The following is a 26,573-nucleotide window of genomic DNA, read 5'->3' on the forward strand; positions in this document are numbered from 1 at the left end:
TGGACTTTGTTCTCCAGAATGCGAGTACAGTGTGCTAACCACTGCGCCACCTCGCTCGGTAATGAAGGGGAGAGTTGACAACAAAACGACTACTCACTTTGCTGCGTGGAATATATGAGTCTGGCGACGTACCATCTGACTTTCGGTAAAATATCATCCACACAATTCTGAAGACTGCAAGAGCTGACAAGTGCAAGAATTATCGCACAATCAGCTTAGCAGCTCATGCATCTGAATTGATTATCAGAATAATATATACAAGAATGGAAGAGAACATTATGTTTGGATTTAGGAAAGGCAAGGCTCCAGAGAGGGAATTCTGACGTTACGATTGATAAAGGAAGCAAGAGTAAAGGATAATTAAGACATGTTCATGGATTAGTCAACCTGAAAAAAGCCTTCGACAGTCTAAAATGGTGCAAGATGTTCGAAATGGTGAGAAAAATAAGGGTAAGCTATGGGGAGAGCCGGGGAATATACAATATGTACAAGAGTGAAGAGGGAATAATAACAGTGGACGGGCAAGAAGGAACTGCTCGGATTAAAAAAGAATGCAAGACGGGGATGTTGCCGGCCGCGGTGGTCTAGCGGTTCTGGCGCTGCAGTCCGGAACCGCGGGACTGCTACGGTCGCAGGTTCGAATCCTGCCTCGGGCATGGATGTGTGTGATGTCCTTAGGTTAGTTAGGTTTAAGTAGTTCTAAGTTCTAGGGGACTTATGACCTAAGATGTTGAGTCCCATATTGCTCAGAGCCATTTGAACCATTTGAACGGGGATGTTGTTCTTCCCCCGCTACTATTCAATCTGTACATCACACCACTTCCGTCTTTCTTCGATTTACTCTCAAACCATATTAAGTGCTCATTACACGGCTCATTCCATTACGGAGAACATGTAATACTTCTTCACTTTTACTCAGGACAGCAGTATCATCAGCGGATACTGTCACTGATATCCTTTCACCTTGAACATTAATACTACTCCTGGCACCTTTTACATTAACCCGGACCCAGCGTGTTGGCACAGTGGTTAGCACAGTGGACTAGCATTCCGGAGGACGACGGTTCAAACCCGCGTCTGGGCGTCCTCATTTAGGCTTTCCGTGATTTCCCTAAACCGCTTCCGACAAAAGCCTGGAAGGTTCCTTTGCAGGGACAGGGCCGATTTCCTTCTCCATCCTTCCCTAATCGTCCGCAGCTCGTGGTCGCGCGGTAGCGTTCTCGCTTCCCGCGCCCGGGTTCCCGGGTTCGATTCCCGGCGGGGTCAGGGATTTTCTCTGCCTCGTGATGACTGGGTGTTGTGAGCTGTCCTTAGGTTAGTTAGGTTTAAGTAGTTCTAAGTTCTAGTGGACTGATGACCATAGATGTTAAGTCCCATAGTGCTCAGAGCCATTTGAACCATTAGAACCTTCCCTAATCCGAGCTTGTGCTCCGTCTCTAATGACCTCGTTGTCGACGGGACGTTAAACACTACTCTCCTCCTCCACCATTAGCCCAGTGGAGAGCCTCTATGCAGAAGTTGCCGAACCACCGCTGTCATACCACAGTGACCTTCTCCTCATCAGATACGCATACCGTTGGCCTGCCATGCCTGGCCGCTCATCGTATGCCTCCGTCTTCGACGACTCCTTTAATGGAGCGCGTCCATCCTCTCTGTTACTTTCTGGACTTCACTATCGCTCTTGCTCCGGCAGGTTAATTTCACGCTACTGGCCACTTTCCCAGTGGGTGCGAACTTTTCACCACCCCGCTTTGTGTGATGGCCCGTGTTCACTTCGGCCTTCACTCGCTTCCTAAGGGCCCTACTCCAACCTTGCTCTACGACGATCTTCGCACGCAATTTCGCGATAGTACCTTTGCGTACAAATGGTTCAAATGGCTCTGAGCACTATGGGACTTAACATCTGAGTTCATCAGTCCCCTAGAACTTAGAACTACTTAAACATAACTAACCTAAGGACATCACCCACATCCTTGCCCGAGGCAGGATTCGAACCTGCGACCGCAGCAGTAGCGCGCTTCCGGACTGAAGCGCCTAGAACCGCTCGGCAACCGCGGCCGCCCTTTGCGTACACTGATTGCTGTCGGACTGACCGTGGTGTCGGGTGTGTCTTGGTCATTGCCACCTACGTTTTTCGCTATCGGCTTCCTCAACCAGTTTCATATCGGCGCACACTCCACTACAGAGTGAAAATCTTATCCTGTTAACACCCCCAGGCCGTGGCTAAGCCATGTTCCCGCAATACCATTTCTCCCAGTAGTGAAGTTTGGAAGGTAGGAGACGTGGTACTGGCAGAATTGAAGCTGTAAGGACGGGTTGTCAGTCGTGCTTGGGTAGCTCAGACGATGAGCGTTTGTCCGAAAAAGGCAAAGTTCCCGATATCGACTATAGGTCCGGCACACAGATTTAATCTGCCAGGAAATGTCATATCAGCTCGCACTCCGCTGAAGAGTGAAAACCCCCTTCTAGTTCCCTACGTCGTGCACCGTTTCTTGCGAATTCGGCAATACTTCTAAGAGGCTCTGGAAAACGGGTAGGGTCCCGTTTCATCATGCCCCTAACACGTTCAATGGGAGTGAGAGCTGGTGATCTGTAGCCGAGGGCAGTTGTACGTCACTGGGAAGAGCTCTGTAATTCGTAGCAGTTGTGTATGGACGTACACTGGTCTGCTATGAAAGTACATTACCTATGCGCAGAAGAAATGCCACTAGCTCGGGTATAACCAACTGTGCAATACAGTGGAAACTAGTTACTTTACCCTACGGAAACACCAAGCGTGACCACGAGTTTTAATTGATGGCGCCCACACCTTGAAGCTAGGAGCGGGCTCTCTATGTTGTGGGCGAATGAATTCTGGAATAGGCAGCTTACTACCTCTCCGCCATACATCTGCACGTCCATCACTTGCATAGGGATAGAACCCACTCTCATCACTAAACACAACGGTTCGCCGTTCTACTCCGGTCAGTTCTTTCACCTCACTAGAGTAGCTATGCTTGTCGGTATCGTGGTGTGAATGGTAGCCTGGCCAAAGGCGCATGTTAACTGCAGAGCTCTTCGCCCTGTATCAGGGCACGCTGTGCATCTGGCGACGCAGGCTTTTCAGATGCGTCACCTGCTCCGACTCCCTCGGTGCCCCTCAGAGGCTGTGTGTGTTGTACACCGCCCATCCATTAGTGCAACAGGTCCAGGGAAGATGTCACTTGCTCACTCTTGATGGAGCCACTGTGATGTTTATGTGGGTTCCTGGTTACGTCGCTCTGACGGGGAACGTGGCCTCTAACGCTATTGCCAAGGCTGCAGTCCTCCTACCTCGGCCCGCTGGTTCTTCCATTCCCTCCGAAGATCTCTGTCTTGCCGTATGCAGCAGGTGGTGTCACTTTGGCATCTTCACTGGTCTTTCCTTCATGGGAACAAGTTCCGGGGAATTTACGCCTCACCCAGGGGCTTGGAAGACTTTCTCACGGCCCTCTCGCCGTGAGAAACCATTTTAGCTAGGTTGCGTATTGGGCACTGTCTTTTCTGCCATCGCCATTTGTTACGCGGTGCTCCCAGACCACTTTGTTCTCATTCCCTTCAACATTTGGCGGTTCACCATGTCCTGACCGAATGCCATTTTTCAAAAAAAGCATATTTCTCATTTATCTTTGCTGTCTGATTTATCGACCCTTTTAGCGAACGACGCGCGAGCTGTCGTCCGCATTATACTTTTTATGCATCGTAGCAATATGCGGAGGGGCAGTTCACCTTCAGTTCCGGACTTCCGTTTCTTTATGGCGTGTTTTATGGACTTTTCTCCAAGTCTCTGTTTTTAGCTGTCTTTCCTTCCGTCGATTGGGCTTAACGTGTAGCCGTTTTCAACCCCTTTTTTTTGTCTTCGTGTTCTACGGCTCTGCCATGGGCGCGTAAGGCCCTATTTGTTTTAACGTACTAAAACAAAGCAGAACAAGAAGTACTTCTTCTTCAACGCACAGATCGAAGACTAGGGGTGAAAGACTATACCCTGTCTTACACCAAACACTTCGCTCTTGGTCGTCCACGCTTACTATCCCCTCTTGGCTTTTGTACATATTGAATTTTACCCTTCCCCTATCTTCCTCAGAACTTCGAACACCTTGCACCATTTTACACTGTCGAACGCCTTTTGCATGTCGACAACTCCTATGAAAAGTCTTGATTTGTCTTTAGTCTTGCTTCCATTATTACCCGCGACGTCAGAATTGCCTCCCTGGTGCCGCTACCTTTTCTTTACGCCAAAATGATGGTCATCTAACAAATCCTCAATTATCTTTTTCATTATTCTGTATATTATTCTTAGTAATTTCGATGCATCGGCTTTTAAGCACTTTTCAGCTCTTGCAGTCTTCGAAATGATGTGGATGACATTTTTGCAATAGTGAGATGCTCTATCGCCAAAATTATACATTTTACACACCAAAGTAAACAGTTGTTTGTCACCATGACGCAATGATTTTAGAAATTCTGATGGAGTGTTATCTACGCATTCTGCCTTGTTTGATCTTAAGTCCTCGAAATCTCTCTTACATTCTGATCCTAACCGACTCCTGTTTCTTTTTCTGTCACAACAGAAAAATCTGCCCACTCATAAAGGCCCTCCACGCACTTTTCCCCATGATCCGCTCTCTCCTCTGGATTTATCAGCGGAATTCCCCTGACACACTTAATGTTACCACCCTTGCTTTTAACTTCACAGAAAATTTTGTGCCAGTACTGCCGTCGTCCGCCCACGGTACCTGAGTGGTCAGCGCGACAGAATGTCAATCCTATGGGCCCGGGTTCGATACCCGACTGAGTCAGAGATTTTCGCCGCTCACGGACTGAGTGTTGTCCTAATCATCATTATTTCATACCCATCGACGTGCAAGTCGTCGAAGTGGCGTCAAATCGAAAAACTTACACATGGAGAACAGTCTACCCGACGGGTGGCCCTATTCACACGACATTTCTGTTTAGTCCTTTCGTCAAACATTTCTCTATGGACTTCTTCACATTTTTCATGTAGCCATTTGGTTTTAGACTCCTTCCACGTCCCATTTATTTCATTCCTCAGCGACTTGTATTACTGTATTCTTGAATTTCCCTTAACTGTTTTGTACTTCCTCCTTTCATCGATCAAATGAAGTATTTCTTCTGTTACCAAAAGTTTCTTCGCAGTTAACTTCTTTGTTCCTAAGTTTTTTGTGGGATCCTGCCCACTCGTCTTATACAGGCGTGCCCCGGAAGCTGTTTTCTCTGCTAGCTATACAAAAATTCAAGCAAATTTTCTACTTGAGTTTACTACAGTAAATTGAATTTACAATACTTAACTTGGCGGATGTACAATTAAGTGTCGCAAGTAAATGGCAACATGCAAGTAATCAATGTCCTTCGATATATACAATTTCCATGCAAGCAATCAATATAGATCACAAGTCACGACTAATCATCTAGTGCCATTCTTCTAGTGCAGCCGAGGCGATGGTGCAGCTCTTATATTCTCTTCGTGTAGGTGCCGCTCCTGTCATGGTGTCGTCATAGTAACCGTTTGTAATGGTACTTGAATTACATAACCATTACGGCACCTCACCTCAACCTCTCGTTACCAGCAATGTCCTACTGTGTTTCTGTAAAATAGTTAACATATTTCTGTGACAACATTCAGATTTGATTTCATTAATGTACAGGTACTTCGATACATCGATATGTATATATTGCAATTATATTATTCTTTTGTGTATTCTTTCTTTTGTCACTATGATCTTTGATGTATTTGTAACTCTGATTTTTGGGGGCGTAAGCGGTTATTAGAGAGTGAAGCTTTGGTCGTCATATTAAAAAGACGCAAATTGTAGTCAGTTTATGAAATGTCAACTTTAACAGTGAGGAAGATAGTTTCAAGTATGTTTTATATTGTGAAGTGATGTTTTGGAACGAGTTACGTGATATTGCAACAAAAGTAATTTAAAAAAAGTGTAACTTAAATTCGGAGTGTTGATTACTTTTTTACATGACCATTGTCCTAACTTGCAAAAGTTTAATCTTCAAGGATGGTTTATGAAACAAATCTATAAAACTTTTGAATATCGCAGAATAACACCTAGGCCTCTTTGCATCCGAGCTAGGAATCATCACTACCTAGATTTTGGACGATTGAGCCATGAGTACACAGCGAGACCAGCGTGGGAAACACGAAAATATGAGTGCCCAGTTTATTCATTATTTCAAGAAATGACTTTATTAACTGTGCTCTAATGACACCTGCCACTTAATATAACATTTTTGCCCCCCCCCCCCCCCCCCATCACCACTCAAAGCAACGGACCGTCGTCGAGTCGGGAATGCGACAACGACGGGGAGGCCGGAGGGTGGATGCTGCGCTAGAACGGAATCTGTGGCTGCAGGGGATTTCAAGCTTCCGGCCTGGTCGAAATGTACCGCGGAAAATGACCAGAAGGGTACGCGCCCATCTCCGGAGGCCAACAACCAGATGTTGAGGGCTTCGGTAACTGCGGTGTGGGCGGGTCCAGCTCCGTCGGTAGGACGAGAGGAGTCGGTGGGGGCGAAGGCTCCCTCACCATGAAGTTGTCCTGCAGTGTCGTGCCGACAGCCTCTGGCAGCTGCTGAGGCTGCGCTGTCCTCGGGAGCCTTGAATCTGCGGGAAGAGAGACAGAAAGATCATCGTGCACGCGACGGTGGCGAAGCTGATGTGATGCCGGCCTGCATCCCGTGTGCACCTGTAATGAGATACACGAAAGCGCCAAGCCTATCGTAGATCTCGCCACGTGCCTACCGTCTGCTGCCGCTAAAAACCCTGCAAAACACAATATCATGCGGCGCGATGTGATACTTGAGGCCTTTCTTTGGTGCCGAATGCTGAGGGGGATGGAGCAGGTGGAGCAGTGTCCGATGGCGGCGGCCGCGTACCAGTCCACCGGCGATGGCCCATCTCGTGTTTCCGAATGCTTGATTCCTGGTGTGAGGTGAGTGAAGGTTGGCCATTTGCTGTTTGAGGGTTCTGACAAAACGTTCCGTTCCTCCGTTTGACTTTGGATGGAACGGTACACTAGTGAGATGCCGTATGCCACTGCGTTCTCAGAATGTTTCAGATTCATTTGACGTGAACTGAGGGCCGCTGTCTGACACTATGACTTCAGGTAAACCTTCGAGGAAAAAAATAGGGATCCGCAAGGGGTACCCGCGTGGTCCAAGGTGGCTTGTCACGGTTCGCGTGGCTTCCCCCCACCTGAGGTACGAATCCTCCCTCGGGCATGAGTGTGTATGTGTTGTCCTTAGCGTAACTTTAACCCTTTGTTGCCTGACGGTACTTAAAAGGTCCAGTAAGTTTTGACTCTCATTATTTTCTCGTGGTGCAGTTTCGTGATCTGAGAGCCTGTCGGTACGTAACAGTAACTCTGCTCTACTGTCTCATAGATGTTATTGTGCAATACATAGACCTCTCTGGCGGTCAGAGCTTGAAACTGTGTTTCGCGCGCTGCTGTGGAAACAGAAGATTGTATGTGCTTGTTTCCATGGTGTTGCCTGAATTTGTGTGCAATTTATTGGAACTTCCGTTGAGTTTTCCATTGTACGTACTTACCTTCTTTGTTTTTTTATAATAGTTTGAAGCATTATGTCACAAGTGAATGAGATAAAGTGGAAAATATAAGGCGGACTTATTAGTACCGTCAGGTTGTGCGAACACTTTATTGTAGCAACAGTGCGTTACCTCTCACTAGTTGTTCTGTCCACTTTTTCTCACACAGAAATCCGTAACTACATTTGCCTGTGGAACAATTAGAACAAACAGGAAAGTTTGGCCAGGCAATTTACCTAAAGAAAAATGTCTAAAGCGTGGGGAATCAAATCACAGAGAGTCATCTTTAGACCTAACAGTATTTCAATGGAGGGAAAATAAAGTAGTGTATTTTGCGTCAAACTTCCATGGCACTGAACAGAGCGTAGTGACAAGAAAACAGAAAGATGGAACTAGTATGACTATACCATGACCAGTTATTGTATGTGATGATAATAAAAACATGGGTGGTGTGGATCATGCAGAGAGATTACGTTCAACTTATGGTCTTGACGGGCGATCAAAGAAATGGTGGCACCGTCTCTTCTGGGGAGCAATAGAAATTGCTTTTGTCAATGCTTACGTCATTTTCAGTGATCTACAGGGGCATTGCCACTGCTGGAATTCAGGAGTGCTGTGGCACTAGGGCTAATGAAAGAACAGCAAGTGCCAAATCTCAAAAAGAGAAACTCTGGTAAAGATGAAATAACTCCCCCAAAGAGAAGGAAGGATAAGTTTTCTGTTCTGAAGGATGTCCGTCTTGGCAACAGAGGAAACCATTTGTAGTGTTCAGTTGTAAAAGAGGACGATGCGAAATGTGTGCGAAAAATAAAATTCACTCGAGACCACATTCACAATGTAGTACGTGTAAAGTGTATTTGTGCTGCAATGAGAAAAAGAACTGTTTCCGGCAATTTCATGAGGTATCACTAAATATGTGACATGTATATACTGTCAAAAATGTATAGCTAAGTTACTATGTATTGTGAATTTGCTCTAGAATAAATTTATGCAAAATTTAAAAAAAAATTGAGAAATACCATACTTCTGTTAATTTTCTAATTTAAAAATATTTAATATTTATGTGGAATAAAGGACAAGTTATAAAAATTGGAGCATTTTTCTGCGCATATTGTGATTCTGTCCATGGAGTCTGACGGTACTTCTGAGTACCAGGAGAGAAAAAAGTTGTGAAAAATAAAGTAAAATTTTACAAAAAATGCTACCGTCATTTGAGGCCACAATAGCATAAATTCTGCAAAGAAAATGCTAAAAAGTAAATTTTTTCTTATGTCAGGAAACAAAGGGTTAATTTGGATTAAGTAGTGTGTAAGTCTAGGGACCGATGACCTCAGCAGTCTGGTCCCACAGAACTTTCAAAAAATTCCAAATTTGCAAAAAGTAGAGGACAACACTTGAATTGTGATACGTGATATCGTCGAGTTCATTGGCACAGCGAAAGGAAACGTGCTATACGACTCAACCACAACCAACCACCTAGTGTTCCAAAAAAAAAAAAAAAAATCCCGCAGCTCTATGTGCACACGTTGCCATGGTGATTGCGTTGGCCAAGCAGAGAATTTTTGTGGTTGAGTGGACTCATTTCCGCACATGCGTGACACTGTGACGTCATCTTTTCTATTTGGGTGTCCATTCTGTGCCAAGTACACCGTCGACGCGCTGACTGTTTCGTACGAACAATCCCCCCCGTGTCTTTGGTCAAGCAACTGCAGCACCTCTTTTTGCAGATCTTTAGAGATCAACACACGTGACTGTCCACTGTCAATATGAACAAAAATCACTGCTTTCTGAATACCGAGGCTATGCGACGTACAAAGTATCGGCACACTACAAAGATTTTTACGCTATGCAAGGAACGAGGCCAAGATGTGATTGTTAGCAAAATGTTCAAATCTGAATCAACTTCAGTCGCCTGCGCAATTATCCTATAGTTGAAGGGAAAAAGATTGAAGCAATTCAGAATCCTGAGCATCGATGTAACAGGAAGATGCAGTAGAAGTCTCAAAGTCTATATCAGGGCCAATCAGAAGACGGGAAAATGCGTGTGCATTATCATGTTGACATGTCGGACGATACACAATCTCGTACTTGCATTGAGACAACAATAAAGCCTATCTTTGCGATTTTTTCGCAGTTCGTACAGGAACCGGTTGTTCGTACAGGAACCGGTTGTTCGTACAGGAACCGGTTTCGTCGGGTGAAACAAGGACTGCAAAGGCTCATGAACCGTTACTAAGTAGAATTTTCTGCCATACAAATAGTGCACCATACACAACAGCCAAAGCCTCTTTCTCAATTTGTGAATAGATGCACTGAGCTTTGAACAACACATTTGATGCGAAAGCAATAGGTCTGACTTTATCACCAATTCTGTGCTAAAGTGCTGCACCGATTCCGTAAGAGGAAGATTCAACCCGCAATACAACTGGTTTGTCCGGACCGAAGTGAACTAAGCATCGATCACTGAGCAATGCAACTTTCAGTTTTTGAAAACCTTCATGGCACTCATCTGTCCAAATAAATGGGACATTCTTGCAACACAAGCGATGCAATGGCGATGCGATTTGTGCAGCATTCGGTATGAACCGAATATAATACCCATATCAAAAATGTTTTGCATCACCTCGGTTCCGAGACTTCCGGAACCTGTACAGAAAATTGGAATAGAGATCAACATAAACATCACTTCCGTCTTTTTTACTGTTCATGAAAATCCAACCGTACATTGCGTGTTAAACCACCATACAGTGAGACCTTCAGAGGTGGTGGTCCAAACTGTGGTACGCACCGGTACCTCTAACACCCAGTAGCACCTCCTCTTGCATTGATGTATGCCTGTTTCCTTCGTGGCATATTATCGGCAAGTTTACCAAGGCACTGTTGGTTCAGATTGTCCCACATTTCCACAGCGATTCGGCGTGGATCCCTCAGAATGGTCGGTGGGTTACGTCATACATAAAGAGCCCGTTTCAATCTATCCCAGGTATGTTCGATAGGGTTCAAATCTGGAGAACATGCTAGCCACTCTAGTTGAGCGATGCAGTTATCCTGAAGGAAGTCATTAACAAGATGTGCACGATGGGGGCGCGAATTGTCATCCATGAAGACGAATGCCTCGCCAATAAGCTGCGGATATGGTTGCATTATCGGTCGGAGGATTTCATTCACGTTTCGTACAGCCATTACGGCACGTTCCATGACCACCAGCGGCGTACGTCGGCCCCACGTAATGCAACCTCTAAACAGCAGGGATCTCCACCTTGCTGCACTCACTGGACAGTGATTCTAAGGCGTTCAGCCTGGCCGGGTTGGCTCCAAACAGGTTTCCGACGATTGTCTGGTTGAAGGCAAATGCGACACTCATCGGTGAAGAGAACGTGATGCCAATCCTGAGCGGTCCATTCAGCATGTTGTTGGGCACATCTTTGCTACGCTGCATGGTGTCGTGGTTGCAAAGATGGGCCTCGCCATGGACGTCGGGAATGAAGTTGCGCATGAACCAGCCTATTGCGCACAGTTTCAAACGTAACACGACGTCCTGTAGCTGCACGAAAATCATTATTCAACATGGTGGCGTTGCTGTCAGGGTTCCTCTGAGACATAATCCATAGGTACCAGCCATCCACTATCCACTGCAGTAGTAGCCCTTGGGCGGCCTGAGCGAGGCATGGCATCGACAGTTCCTGTCACTCTATATCCCCTCCATATCCGAACAACATCGGTTTGGTTCACTCCGAGACGCCTGGAAACTTCCCTTGTTGAGAGCCCTTGTTGGTTAAAGTAACAGCGCGGACGTGAAAGAACCGCGGTATTAACCGTCTGGACACGGTGTAACTACAGACATCATTAGCTGTGTACTTCTTTCCTGATCAAATGACTGGAAATGATGGGCTGTCGGAACCCCCCCCCCCCCCTTCCCGTTTAATAGGCTCTGCTCATGCATGGTTGTTTGCATCTTTGGGCGGGTTTACTGACATCTCTGAACGGTCAAAGGGACTGTGTCTGTGATACAATATCCACAATCAACGTCTATCTTCAGGATTTCTGGGAGCTGGGGTGATGAAAAACTTTTCTTGATGTGTATAATCTAGGTTTCCCTAAAACTGACAGCAATTTCGTGACATTTCGTGGAGCCGGAAAATCTCTTAAGGCTGACAAATGTGACTGAAGAGGATTTACGCATGACTGTTTATGACATTACCGAGATATGAACTCAGGTTTATAAAAATCGCACTTGTCCAGTCTACACTTCAGTACTGCATCAGATGACACACGAAACAAAGCACACAAATGTGTAATATGATCTACAGATACACGACCTGCTACGACAATATAGTCCATAGTGTGAACAGTTCGGCACGTTAGCAGTCAGCTTTACCAAATACCGTTCGTAAAATGTCGGGTGCGGAAGCACTGCCAATAGGCAAACACAAATATTTAAACAAGCCCTAATGAGTAATCACTATACACAATTTTTGAGATCATTCATTGAGGACGACGGTTCAATCCCGTCTCTGGCCATCCTGATTTAGGTTTTCCGTCATTTCCCTAAATCGCTTCAGGCAAATGCCGGGATGGTTCCTTTGAAAGGGCACGGCCGATTTCCTTCCCCATCCTTCCCTCACCCGAGCTTGCGCTCCGTCTCTAATGACCTCGTTGTCGACGGGACGTTAAACACTAATCTCATCCTCCTCCTTCATTGAGCGGTATTCGAAGCTACGCGCTGCGCAAATCAGTTTTTGAAAAGTAGCGTCCAGCGCTTAATCTGTTCATGAGATCCTCTGAGCGTGGCAATGGGTAAGTATCAATCAAGGTTTGTGGATTGACTGTAGACGTAAGGTCAACACAGAGGCGAGTGCCACCTGAATGTTTGGGGAGCAAATTCAGTGGAGCGGCCCACTGACTAGCTTGCACGACGGCAACAGCTCCGCTATCTTGCAATTCTTTAAGTACAGCAGTGACTTCGTCCCGTAACGCAATGGGAACGGTTTTGTCCTGGCAAAATTTGGACTGAGTATTGGATTTCGGAGTAATATGTGTGACGACATTATTAGCCTTGCCAAAACCTTCAGAAAAGAGTTCCGGGAATTCTTCTAGTAAACGAGCTACACTGTCTTGGTATGGAATGCAGACGCTGCCAACACAATTTCCTGAATGTAAAAGCCAAACAAATCAAATGAATCAAGACCAAATACACTCCTGGAAATGGAAAAAAGAACACATTGACACCGGTGTGTCAGACCCACCATACTTGCTCTGGACACTGCGAGAGGGCTGTACAAGCAATGATCACACGCACGACACAGCGGACACACCAGGAACCGCGGTGTTGGCCGTCGAATGGCGCTAGCTGCGCAGCATTTGTGCACCGCCGCCGTCAGTGTCAGCCAGTTTGCCGTGGCATACGGAGCTCCATCGCAGTCTTTAACACTGGTAGCATGCCGCGACAGCGTGGACGTGAACCGTATGTGCAGTTGACGGACTTTGAGCGAGGGCGTATAGTGGGCATGCGGGAGGCCGGGTGGACGTAACACTGAATTGCTCAACACGTGGGGCGTGAGGTCTCCACAGTACATCGATGTTGTCGCCAGTGGTCGGCGGAAGGTGCACGTGCCCGTCGACCTGGGACCGGACCGCAGCGACGCACGGATGCACGCCAAGACCGTAGGATCCTACGCAGTGCCGTAGGGGACCGCACCGCCACTTCCCAGCAAATTAGGGACACTGTTGTTCCTGGGGTATCGGCGAGGACCATTCGCAACCGTCTCCATGAAGCTGGGCTACGGTCCCGCACACCGTTAGGCCGTCTTCCGCTCACGCCCAAACATCGTGCAGCCCGCCTCCAGTGGTGTCGCGACAGGCGTGAATGGAGGGACGAATGGAGACGTGTCGTCTTCAGCGATGAGAGTCGCTTCTGCCTTGGTGCCAATGATGGTCGTATGCGTGTTTGGCGCCGTGCAGGTGAGCGCCACAATCAGGACTGCATACGACCGAGGCACACAGGGCCAACATCCGGCATCATGGTGTGGGGAGCGATCTCCTACACTGGCCGTACACCACTGGTGATCGTCGAGGGGACACTGAATAGTGCACGGTACATCCAAACCGTCATCGAACCCAGCGTTCTACCATTCCTAGACCGGCAAGGGAACTTGCTGTTCCAACAGGACAATGCACGTCCGCATGTATCCCGTGCCACCCAACGTGCTCTAGAAGGTGTAAGTCAACTACCCTGGCCAGCAAGATCTCCGGATCTGTCCCCCATTGAGCATGTTTGGGACTGGATGAAGCGTCGTGTCACGCGGTCTGCACGTCCAGCGCGAACGCTGGTCCAACTGAGGCGCCAGGTGGAAATGGCATGGCAAGCCGTTCCACAGGACTACATCCAGCATCTCTACGATCGTCTCCATGGGAGAATAGCAGCCTGCATTGCTACGAAAGGTGGATATACACTGTACTAGTGCCGACATTGTGCATGCTCTGTTGCCTGTGTCTATGTGCCTGTGGTTCTGTCAGTGTGATCATGTGATGTATCTGACCCCAGGAATGTGTCAATAAAGTTTCCCCTTCCTGGGACAATGAATTCACGGTGTTCTTATTTCAATTTCCAGGAGTGTATGTTCGCACAATCGCGTGATTGTTGCACCGTAAATGTCACTGTTTGCATATGCTAGCGATACATGGGACGCATGGCACATTTTCCGAGAAGAGAAATGTCTTGTCAATTATAAGCCATCAGCTGCGTGTTAGTTTCAGACAAGTGTGGGAGCCTAACAGTTCATATTTGTGCCGGTTTAGCAATGTGACAGAGGCACCCAAATCAAATTGAAATATCCCACGCTTTCCACAAAGGAGGAATTGACCCAAAAGTTTGTTGGATTGGTGTATGACTCAAGAAACAGCTTGCTTGCTAGTTTCGCTAATGGGTGTTGCAGACTTCATTAATGCCATGGGCCTTGTGAATTTTGTGAGTGGGACGAATTCCAAGTCTGTTCTGTTGCAAACAAATATACTGGACATGTCCTTCATTGCCACAAGAATAACATTGAGCTTGTCGGGAGGAACTATTTGGCATTTGTGCCTTGAATAACACCGAGGGCAAGACTTAATTCTGTTCACCTGTGCAGCTGCCTGTTTAGCGAGCTGCTTACGCAACGTGGAAGGTTGTTTATGCGGCATGGCGAGCAGAAGCTACCGCCGCAGAATGGGCCGATGGCAAACAAGGAACTCAACCCGACAAATAGGTGGCTGCTCAAATTTATCAACGCACATGGCACCTGAATCGTACTGATCTGGGATTTTCACTACCCGCTGGAAGGATGGAACGGACTGTTTCGAAATCTGTTCTCTGACTTTGACATCATGTTCATCGTACATGATCGCTTCACGCAACGTAACATCTGAATATAGAGCACCAATAGCACATTTGAATTAGCACTTCCTCGAGATACCCTGTAAATCTGTTACCCACTCGTGATAAGTTTGTTCTGGCCGTTTTTTACAACTAAAGAATTGATACCTAGCTGCTACTGCAGTCTCTTGTTGGTCATAATAGTTAGTAAGCGAATCTGCAACCTGATCATATGAAAGTCCACTCTGAGTGGCGTTGGTAAATGTTTAGGAGTCCAAACACTGCACTTGAGCCATGGCCGGCTCGCGTTGATGCCGTTCGTTCTTTGGCATTTTATCACAATCGAGTAGCATCTAATTTTTCCCCGAGTTACTACCATAACGAGTTGCTGACTTGCCTCCGTCAGTGGCAGCAGAATCGCTTATCGATACTAGTACCGCGGTCGGATTGTGAGGTGCTAGCTACAACAGGTACGAAGTCGTTGCTCACCGGACCTGGACACTGAAGTTGAGCGGTCAGTTCACCTGTTATGAAACCGTCCATTACCGGTTGTTGCTCCCTGGGCACTTCCGGCTAGCAGAAATGTATGGTGTGTTGGAGTAGGCGAAATTTTGCAGTTATCTTTCTGCATGGTCTTTAACTATTAAATTGGTTGTTACTTATCAGTGAAGTGCACCAGCGGCATTTTCTGCCTTGTGGCCGTTAACGCCACAGTTACCTGCCCTGGTCGTTAGCGTAGTTTTCCGGCAGTGTGTATTTCCTCGCCGTGTAGATGCTGTCCGGCACGGCGTGTAGTTCGACAGCCTTTTAGTTGTTTGTTCATGTTTTTTGTTAGAGTGGTTATTGTGTTTCGGCTGGTTTTTTTTATTTTTTTTAGACGGCAATTTTGAAGACGTAGTGCTGCTAATATCTTCGTCCTCAGCTAATACTCTCCGTTGTTGTGCCGTTGGTCGGGCAGAAGGGAATTGATTAGGTTGTTGGTTGGTCCTCACCCGTCCCTGGATCGGGTTGCCATACGTTTATTTAGCGTTACTCTTGGCTGCCTGTGTCATCTCACCTTTCGTTAGAGCTACCTCCTCAGGCCGACCCTTGGAACACTTCTGAACACCACTGTTCTGTTAGTTTTATAGTGATTTTCATTTTAGTCTGAAGTTCTGTGCGAGGCCTTCAGTCATCTATTAATTTAGTTTGTTTTAATCTTAAAGTAAAGTCCTCAGCCAACTTGACTTAACATTTGAAGATTGATTTGTTTAAAAACAATATTTCAAAATCAGTTCTATCTGAAATTCTTGTTGCCGGCCGGAGTGGCCGTGCGGTTCTAGGCGCTACAGTCTGGAACCGAGCGACCGCTATGGTCGCAGGTTCCAATCCTGCCTCAGGCATGGATGTGTGTGATGTCCTTAGGTTAGTTAGGTTTAATTAGTTCTAAATTCTAGGCGACTGATGACCTCAGAAGTTAAGTTGCATAGTGCTCAGAGCCATTTTTGAAATTCTTGTTATCCAGGCCTTAAGCCCTAAGTTGTTCAACGTCGAGTGTGTGGTCTTCAGCCGAGTATTTACGTGAAATATTTTTTAAGTAAGGCCTTTAGCGGCGAGTATTCTTTAAAGCAACTTTTTATAACTAGTGTTCAGGCCTTTAGCCGTTCTTGTTTTTGGTGTGCTTTTGGGCATTCAGCATAGGAGGTATCTGAAGTTTTCTTAACCAGGCCTTCAGCCAAATTGTTTTATTTTGATCCCTTTAAGGCAATGTGTAATTGTTTCTTAGGTAAATAAAAGTTTTTGTGTTTTGTGCAACTGACAGTAACTGATGACGGCCCCCTCCACAACCATAATTTCATCCCCGCTATCCTGCGAAACCAGATTTCAGAACTTTCTATTGATGAGAGAAAGTAATGGTTTTTCACAGTACCTGGTATGTTGTGAGTAATTATGTGGGCTTTGAACTGTTTCAGACACTCGAGCCATTGCTCCTATTGTTCACAGAACTGACGCAAAGGTGGTATAAGCTGTAGGTGTTGTTTAGGTGGTACTTGTTCCGTCAGGAGCCCAGTTTTGGCCAGTAGCTGCTGCACCGTGTTGAGCAATGTACACTCCTGGAAATTGAAATAAGAACACCGTGAATTCATTGTCCCAGGAAGGGGAAACTTTTTTGACACATTCCTGGGGTCAGATACATCACATGATCACACTGACAGAACCACATGCACATAGACACAGGCAACAGAGCATGCACAATGTCGGCACTAGTACAGTGTGTATCCACCTTTCGCAGCAATGCATGCTGCTATTCTCCCATGGAGACGATCGTAGAGATGCTGGATGTAGTCCTGTGGAACGGCTTGCCATGCCATTTCCACCTGGCGCCTCAGTTGGACCAGCGTTCGTGCTGGACGTGCAGACCGCGTGAGACGACGCTTCATCCAGTCCCAAACATGCTCAATGGGGGACAGATCCGGAGATCTTGCTGGCCGGGGTAGTTTACTTACACCTTCTAGAGCACGTTGGGTGGCACGGGATACATGCGGACGTGCATTGTCCTGTTGGAACAGCAAGTTCGCTTGCCGGTCTAGGAATGGTAGAACGATGGGTTCGATGACGGTTTGGATGTACCGTGCACTATTCATTGTCCCCTCGACGATCACCAGTGGTGTACGGCCAGTGTAGGAGATCGCTCCCCACACCATGATGCCGGGTGTAGGCCCTGTGTGCCTCGGTCGTATGCAGTCCTGATTGTGGCGCTCACCTGCACGGCGCCAAACACGCATACGACCATCATTGGCACCAACGCAGAAGCGACTCTCATCGCTGAAGACGACACGTCTCCATTCGTCCCTCCATTCACGCCCGTCGCGACACCACTGGAGGCGGGCTGCACGATGTTGGGGCGTGAGCGGAAGACGGCCTAACGGTGTGCGGGACCGTAGCCCAGCTTCATGAAGACGGTTGCGAATGGTCCTCGCCGATACCCCAGGAGCAACAGTGTCCCTAATTTGCTGGGAAGTGGCGGTGCGGTCCCCTACGGCACTGCGTAGGATCCTACGGTCTTGGCGTGCATCCGTGCGTCGCTGCGGTCCGGTCCCAGGTCGACGGGCACGTGCACCTTCCGCCGACCACTGGCGACAACATCGATGTACTGTGGAGACCTCACGCCCCACGTGTTGAGCAATTCGGCGGTACGTCCACCCGGCCTCCCGCATGCCCACTATACGCCCTCGCTCAAAGTCCATCAACTGCACATACGGTTCACGTCCACGCTGTCGCGGCATGCTACCAGTGTTAAAGACTGCGATGGAGCTCCGTATGCCACGGCAAACTGGCTGACACTGACGGCGGCGGTGCACAAATGCTGCGCAGCTAGCGCCATTCGACGGCCAACACCGCGGTTCCTGGTGTGTCCGCTGTGCCGTGCGTGTGATCATTGCTTGTACAGCCCTCTCGCAGTGTCCGGAGCAAGTATGGTGGGTCTGACACACCGGTGTCAATGTGTTCTTTTTTCCATTTCCAGGAGTGTAGATATTTGCTGTGTCTCGAACTGAATGATCTACATTAGCTGTGTTGCATCTAACACTGGCGGTTGTGGTGCATGAGCAGGGATTGGATAGGTAGAGGGCATTTTGGAAGACATAAATGCAAGAAACAGACAAGGCAAGCAAGAAAAGTACGAGTAAATACAAAAGCAAATAAAGTTTCTGCAACACCCACCTCAAAACACTGATTAGCAAAAGAGGCTGTTGAAGCAAGTAAACACTCCTGCAAAGTAAAGACAAGAAAGGATTAAGACGCCAGCAAAACCCACAAGAACGTGGCCACCAGGCCTAGGGTACGCCTTATAACTAGTTGCCAATGTGGGATCCTGCCCACTCATCTTATATAGGGTGCCTACGAAGCTATTTTCCCCGATAGCTAGACAATAATATAAGCAAATCTTATAAATGTAGTTTATCACAGTAAGTGGAATTGAAAATACTTAACTTACGTTTCTGCAAAGATAGGTTGCAAATGCAAATAATCAATGTCTTACGATATATACAATTTCCATGCAAATAATTAAATAGATCACAAATCACGGATTATCTGCGAGTGACCATCTTATAGTGCGGCCGAGGCTAGCTGGAGCGGCGTTTAAATTCTCTTTGTATAGCTGTCGCTCCTGTGGTGGTGCCGTCCTAGTCAGCGTTCTGTTGGCTCACGTAGTCTCACAGGTTTCTCTGCCGTTACGTTCCATGCCGACGTGCTGACGCTTTATTTTATGCCGGAACATTTTTCTTTCCAACTTCTGTGATTGCCCTATTTAGATATGTCCATTCCTCTTCAACTGCTCAGCCTTCAGAGCTATTGCTTTCTGCTGTATCTACAGCCTTGGAGAATTACAAGCGTAAGTCGTCACTTCATAGTACTTCCAATCCCACCTCTTTGTATATTGATTCTTCCTGGCTAATCTCTTGAACTTCAGGCTACTCTTCATCACTACCGAATTGTGATCTGAGTCTATATCTGCTCCTGGGTATCCCGTACAATCCAGTATCTGATTTCGGAATCTCTGACTTACCATGATGTAATCTAATTGAAATCCTCCCGTATCTTCTGTATTTTCCTGTAAGCTTTATTTCTGCTCCTTCCCCTAAAAGTGCATTCACATCCCCCATGAAAATGGCTCTGAGCACTATGGGACTTAACTTCTGAGGTCATCAGTTCACTACAACTTAGAACTACTTCAACCTAACTAACGTAAGGATATCACACACATCCGTAGCCGAGGTAGGATTGGAACCTGCTACCGTAGCGGTCGCGCGGTTCCAGACTGTAGCGCCTAGAACAGCTCGGCCAACCCGGTCGGCCATCCGCCGGCCATCCCCCTTTACGTACCATAATACCCTTTCAATATTCTCATATACTTCCTCTATCTCTTCATCTTCAGCTTGCGACGTCGTCATTTGTACCTAAACTATTATTGCCAGTGTTGGTTTGCTGTCGATTCTCTCAAGAACACCCATATCAAAGAACTGTTCTGAGTAACACACTCTCCGTCATGCCTCCATATTCATAACGAATCCTACTCCCGTTACAACAGTTTGGGCTGCTGTTAATATTACCCTATACTCATCTGACCATACATTCTGGTCTTCTTTCCATTTCACTTAACTGACCCTTACTGTATCCAGAGTGAGCCCTTGCTTTTCCCTTTTCAGCTATTCTAGCTTCCGTATCACGTTTCAGCTTCTGACAGTCCAAGCCCTGACTCATAGGACATTATCTCTTCATTGGTTATTCAGTCTTTTTCTCATGGTGACATCTCCCCCTCCTCCACCCCCCCCCCCCGACCACCATTAGCTGTCCCATCCTGGAGATCCGAATGTGGGACTATGCCGAAATTTTTTGCCGATTTAGAGATCATTATGAGACTTTCTCAATTACACGCCACATGTCGTATGGTCGTATGAATACACATTGTGTGTCATTAATGCAGCGGTATCCATTGTCTTCTGTATCCTCTTGCCGTTGATCATTGCTGATTCTTCCGCATAGGGGCAGTTTCCAACGCTAATGGCAAGACATTACCCTGAACCTCTGTTCGCTATTCCGCCCTCTTTGACAAAAGCCATTCGTAGAATAAGGTGACTTCTTATGCTAGAAGTCCTCGGACGCCGACGTTGATTATTAATCAAAAGTCGGCCGCTGTGGCCGAGTGGTTCTAAGCGCTTCAGTCTGGAACGCGCGACCGCTGCGGTCGCAGGATCGAATCCTGCCTCGGGCATAGATGTGTGTAATGTCCTTAGGTTAGTTAGGTTTCAGTAGTTATAAGGATTTGTAAATCAGGTCCGACGAATGTAGGTATTAGATGCAATGGTCTGCTGGGTATACATAATCATGTACGCTTACACTCATGTCATACATCAGTCCACAGTGAAAGCTTTAATGAAATTAAATAAATAAAATAAGTAAAATAAACAGTTACCTTTTTTGAATTTGTTTTTAGTTATTTGCTCTTTCTTTCTTTCTGTACGTCCGAACTTTGTTGTAGAACCCTTTATTTACGTGTGGTAATAAAAATTCATTTAGACAGAATTAAGTACATTTAAAATTACGTGAACTTAGTCAACCCTCTCATGCTGATAAATTCATATTACCTGATTTAGAATATTTAGTTGAGAATTATATCTTTTACATAATTCGGCCTTGGCACACATTTTCTAAATGCAGTGGTTTTTTTAAATATTTACTGAATTCCTTCCCGGCGTTAGCTATGGAACACAAGACTGTCTCTATTAGCAGAAAATGGTTAAATATTGCCAAGCCGACGTTTAATTATCATTTATAAAACACACTTCACTATACATTTAAGTTATTTGAAAGAACCAACAAATTGTTAAATTTCAACGTTAACTATCCGCCTATGAATGCACAAATTTGAAACTAGAAATAAATTCCGTCAGTCTCTGGATCGCTGTAAAAGAAAAACATTTTCTTAATTCACTGCTAATTTTTATCTGCTCCCGATTTACGGGTTTGGCTAATTTTTCTTAGCGGAACAATTTTTTAAATGTGCCGCCGCTGCAAATCGTTCGGTCGCGGCACAGCCCAGCAACACCGCTAAAAATGCTGAAAATTCTTTAAAGAAATATTATAGATGACATGGGCAAGCTAATTTACATTAGTAATACACACTTTTGATAAATTATAATGTATTTAGACCACAACAATAATTCAACTTACATTAGTTTGTAATTTCTCCTCTATTGGCGGCTAAATCTAGGTACAGACAAATGAGGTCTACCCATTCATAAAATGCTACGTCACAGGTTCCTCTCTCTCTCAGCTCTCGAGGAAGAAGACAAAGAATGCACACTATGTATTCCTATTTATATCACTATCAACCGTTATTGTCTCTTTGCAATCTGCGGCTGTATTTTACATTTTTGATATCGCAGATATTGACACATTTCGTAATTACATTATGAGTATAGAAATATTACAATCATAAATACATCGAGAATATTACTACAGAAAATATTATAATAATAACGAATGTTCTTTATACAAAATTAAATAATATTTTTCGTTAAATAATTACAGTATATACAAATTGATTCATAGCGGCGTATATAGTACAATTAATTTTTAGTTTATTAATAGTGTGCGCGCGGCCAGGGAACGTTACAGAGCCCTTGGTTATTACACCAGTACACAGTATATTATGTTAGTGATGGTTATCTCTAGCTTCACGTCATCGAATCACTGCAGCTTGACTTGCGCCCAAGTTTGCAAATATTTATATGGACTCTTGATTGGAATGTTTTGCTGGCCAAGGTTGACAATTGCCATTATAGCAAGTGTCTACTGTTTAAATTTTTACTTCACATGACAGCTAGGGATTGTAAGTTGATCAAGTATGGTGGTGAAGTATATCCATAGCGGATTATTCCATATCTATCAGGTATCACGTGTTTAATATACAACTCATTTAAATGTAAATGCTGAACGGATAACCAGTAATTTCCCAGATGTGTTAAGATAAGACTGATTTCAAGGCTATGACTTCAACAGTGGTGCTCCACAAACCAATTAAGCACGATTATTGCCTTATAATTACGAGGTTATTTGTGCAGGAAGTCTTTTGTTGATTACGACAGCGAGTGTCAGGAGGTGTGGTATGAAATATCTGTGGATGCAGACTACAAGAAATTCTATAAATCTGTCTGGTTTTAGGACACTGAATTATGTTAGACTGTAGTTTGACTTGAATTACTTCTGGCTGTCTTCAAAATTAAGAGTTTCTGAAGGTTGTAGATAGTTTAACTGTGTCATAGTGGAACTGAACCCATTAACGCATGAGACATTGAAAACAGCACAACAATACCCAATATGTTACGAAGTTACAGCAGTACACTGAAAGCATGAAAGGATTACAGATGCACAAGTGCTTTAGAACAGACTATAGACAATATGTGACAAGCGGGTTGAAGTTCTGCTTCACGCACTTGCTGATTGTGTTGATGTGAAGGATATCAACAGTTGTAATATCCTAGTTTTCGCAAGTGTTTGGCACCTCTAATGAAGTTGTCATCCACTTTGGTTTCTCAGTGTCACATGGTGTAGTATTTGTAGGATGTGTTTACAACTCACTAACAGACTAAACAAAGACTCACTCGCTCACTAAATTGGCGTATTAACACTTACCTTTGTTCAATATTACTATTACTCATTGTGCAAATGTGTTTTCATGGATTTCATTTATTACTTTTCTCCCAGCACAACAGATTCCTGACGCTCTTGAACAGAAATCAGTGCAGTAGAACAGAGGCTTCCAGACGCAGCATCTGACATTCTGGAGTAGGACAAGCAACTGCTTCCAGACTTTGAGTTTCCGATCTATCGAACAATAACATCAATCACTTAGCCATCAGCATTGCTTAGTGCACTTTGTACATTGGACAAACAATCAGTGAACATGCAGGATTGTGCCCATACTTACAGTTTTCACTATCACCACATCTGCACCGTCTAACCAAGTATCATAGTTGCTTAACGTCCCCATGAATGTATTTTTGTGCAACGTACAAGCTAAATGCAAGTATTAGTAAATGTGTTAGTACATGCTTAACGATCAGGAAGTCAGTTTAGTGGTAATTTTCCAGAAAAAATGATATAGTCTCATGAGAGTATTAGTATTAACCAGATATGTCAGAATTCAGCGTATATAACCTCCATGTACAACTCTTAAACACAAACAGTGTTATGGGAATGCCATATTGTATGTTTTGTGGTATACACAAGAACAACAACAAAACCAAAAAAAATGCAGCGGTGAGAATACCATGCCATGCACACACTTCCGGGGATCTAAATTCAACAAGCAAAGTACAAATGGCAACTAGAACCATTTACTTCTTCATTAATCTAGATGAAAGGCCAGTTGAGACATATCGCGAGGAGGAACTGGAAAAACTGCCTATGAGCAGGAGAATGTAAAAGAAGAGTAGCTCAAATTTAAAGGAATAGTTTTTCATGGAAAGGCTAAATATATTTCTAGGAGAATAGTTCTGAAGCGAAGAACATTGATGTTACAATCTACACTCCTGCAAATGGAAAAAAGAACACATTGACACCGGTGTGTCAGACCCACCATACTTGCTCCGGACACTGCGAGAGGGCTGTACAAGCAATGATCACACGCACGGCACAGCGGACACACCAGGAACCGCGGTGTTGGCCGTCGAATGGCGCTAGCTGCGCAGCATTTGTGCACCGCCGCCGTCAGTGTCAGCCAGTTTGCCGTGGCATACGGAGCTCCATCGCAGTCTTTAACACTGGTAGCATGCCGCGACAGCGTGGACGTGAACCGTATGTGCAGTTGACGGACTTTGAGCGAGGGCGTATAGTGGGCATGCGGGAGGCCGGGTGGACGTACCGCCGAATTGCTCAACACGTGGGGCGTGAGGTCTCCACAGTACATCGATGTTGTCGCCAGTGGTCGGCGGAAGGTGCACGTGCCCGTCGACCTGGGACCGGACCGCAACGACGCACGGATGCACGCCAAGACCGTAGGATCCTACGCAGTGCCGTAGGGGACCGCACCGCCACTTCCCAGCAAATTAGGGACACTGTTGCTCCTGGGGTATCGGCGAGGACCATTCGCAACCGTCTCCATGAAGCTGGGCTACGGTCCCGCACACCGTTAGGCCGTCTTCCGCTCACGCCCTAACATCGTGCAGCCCGCCTCCAGTGGTGTCGCGACAGGCGTGAATGGAGGGACGAATGGAGACGTGTCGTCTTCAGCGATGAGAGTCGCTTCTGCCTTGGTGCCAATGATGGTCGTATGCGTGTTTGGCGCCGTGCAAGTGAGCGTCACAATCAGGACTGCATACGACCGAGACATACAGGGCCAACACCCGGCATCATGGTGTGGGGAGCGATCTTCTACACTGGCCGTACACCACTGGTGATCGTCGAGGGGACACTGAATAGTGCACGGTACATCCAAACCGTCATCGAACCCATCGTTCTACCATTCCTAGACCGGCTAGGGAACTTGCTGTTCCAACAGGACAATGCACGTCCGCATGTATCCCGTGCCACCCAACGTGCTCTAGAAGGTGTAAGTCAACTACCCTGGCCAGCAAGATCTCCGGATCTGTCCCCCATTGAGCATGTTTGGGACTGGATGAAGCGTCGTCTCACGCGGTCTGCACGTCCAGCACGAACGCTGGTCCAACTGAGGTGCCAGGTGAAAATGGCATGGCAAGCCGTTCCACAGGACTACATCCAGCATCTCTACGATCGTCTCCATTGGAGAATAGCAGCCAGCATTGCTGCGAAAGGTGGATATACACTGTACTAGTGTAGACATTGTGCATACTCTGTTGCCTGTGTCTATGTGCCTGTGGTTCTGTCAGTGTGATCATGTGATGTATCTGACCCCAGGAATGTGTCAATAAAGTTTCCCCTTCCTGGGACAATGAATTCACGGTGTTCTTATTTCAATTTCCATGAGTGTAGTTAAAACTATGTTCAAGGTACTTATCACTTAATGACACGAAATGAGACTTAACATGTCAGCTTTGCAATATAACAATGAGAAAAATTTCAGAGTTTTAATAAAATATTCAATACTACAGCAAAAATTGAAACAAAATACCAATTTTGTATTACAATTGTAGCAAAATGGTGCATCTTACGGCAAAATTGTAACAAAATGCCTCTCAGTACACATAAACGTTATATAGCTATACGCTGAGATCTCTCAGAATCGGATACATCAAATGTGCACAGCATAATCGGTATGAAAGCATAAGACTACCCATAAAGAGTGGTTTTTAGGCCCAAGTTGTTACTATGGTGATTGATTTTAACATATTTTAAATGAGATGAAGTTTAAAAAATGATCGTTCCAACGTCAGAGAAAGTGACAGGCTTAGCAGTTCGTTCTTAGAAGAGACAAAAAGTGTATTGATAGTGACTGCCAAAAATTAAGATATGTTCAAGTGAATATCTGTCGTAGGGCGCAAGGCCACCTCTCATGAATGGCAGCTGATGCCTTACTGCACAATCGCACTATGAGGTTTGCATACAGTGTGGTACAAAACCGTCTGGCTAACGCACTGTACCATCGCACCCAGATATCACATTCATATCCAGTGGTAATCAATACCATGCATGCAACATAATGTACAATCGTGTATGGGTATTTCATTTGTGTACAGAACCGTATTACACCATGAGGCTACAGTGGTGCACTATACTATTCTTGGGGGTGCCACTTGTGAGGAGCAATCTCCCTCGCGTCTCCCGACATCTTGTATAGTTCACCCACTCATATCTTAAGTTTCGCAGACTGTGATTTCAAACAGTCTTTTTCTTCCATAATACTGAACTGCTAATTAAACAACAGCTGAAAAAATGCATGAACTACTAATTCTGTCATACTCCCTACAGCAAAGTGTTACGTTTCACCTTATGAAAATGTCCTCAGTTCCATAGATAGGGCAACAGTTTGGACCGTAAAGTCTCTTTGTAGGTGAAGACATATGCCTTTACACCTTTTATGTGGTAATAAAAAATCTGTTTTGGGAGTTCTCTATATACATCTATAGACGATATTATATTCTGAGAGGCACTTTCTACAATTCT

The sequence above is a fragment of the Schistocerca nitens genome, chromosome 6 (assembly GCF_023898315.1).
Source record: "Schistocerca nitens isolate TAMUIC-IGC-003100 chromosome 6, iqSchNite1.1, whole genome shotgun sequence".
In the NCBI taxonomy this organism is placed as follows: Eukaryota; Metazoa; Arthropoda; class Insecta; order Orthoptera; family Acrididae; genus Schistocerca; species Schistocerca nitens.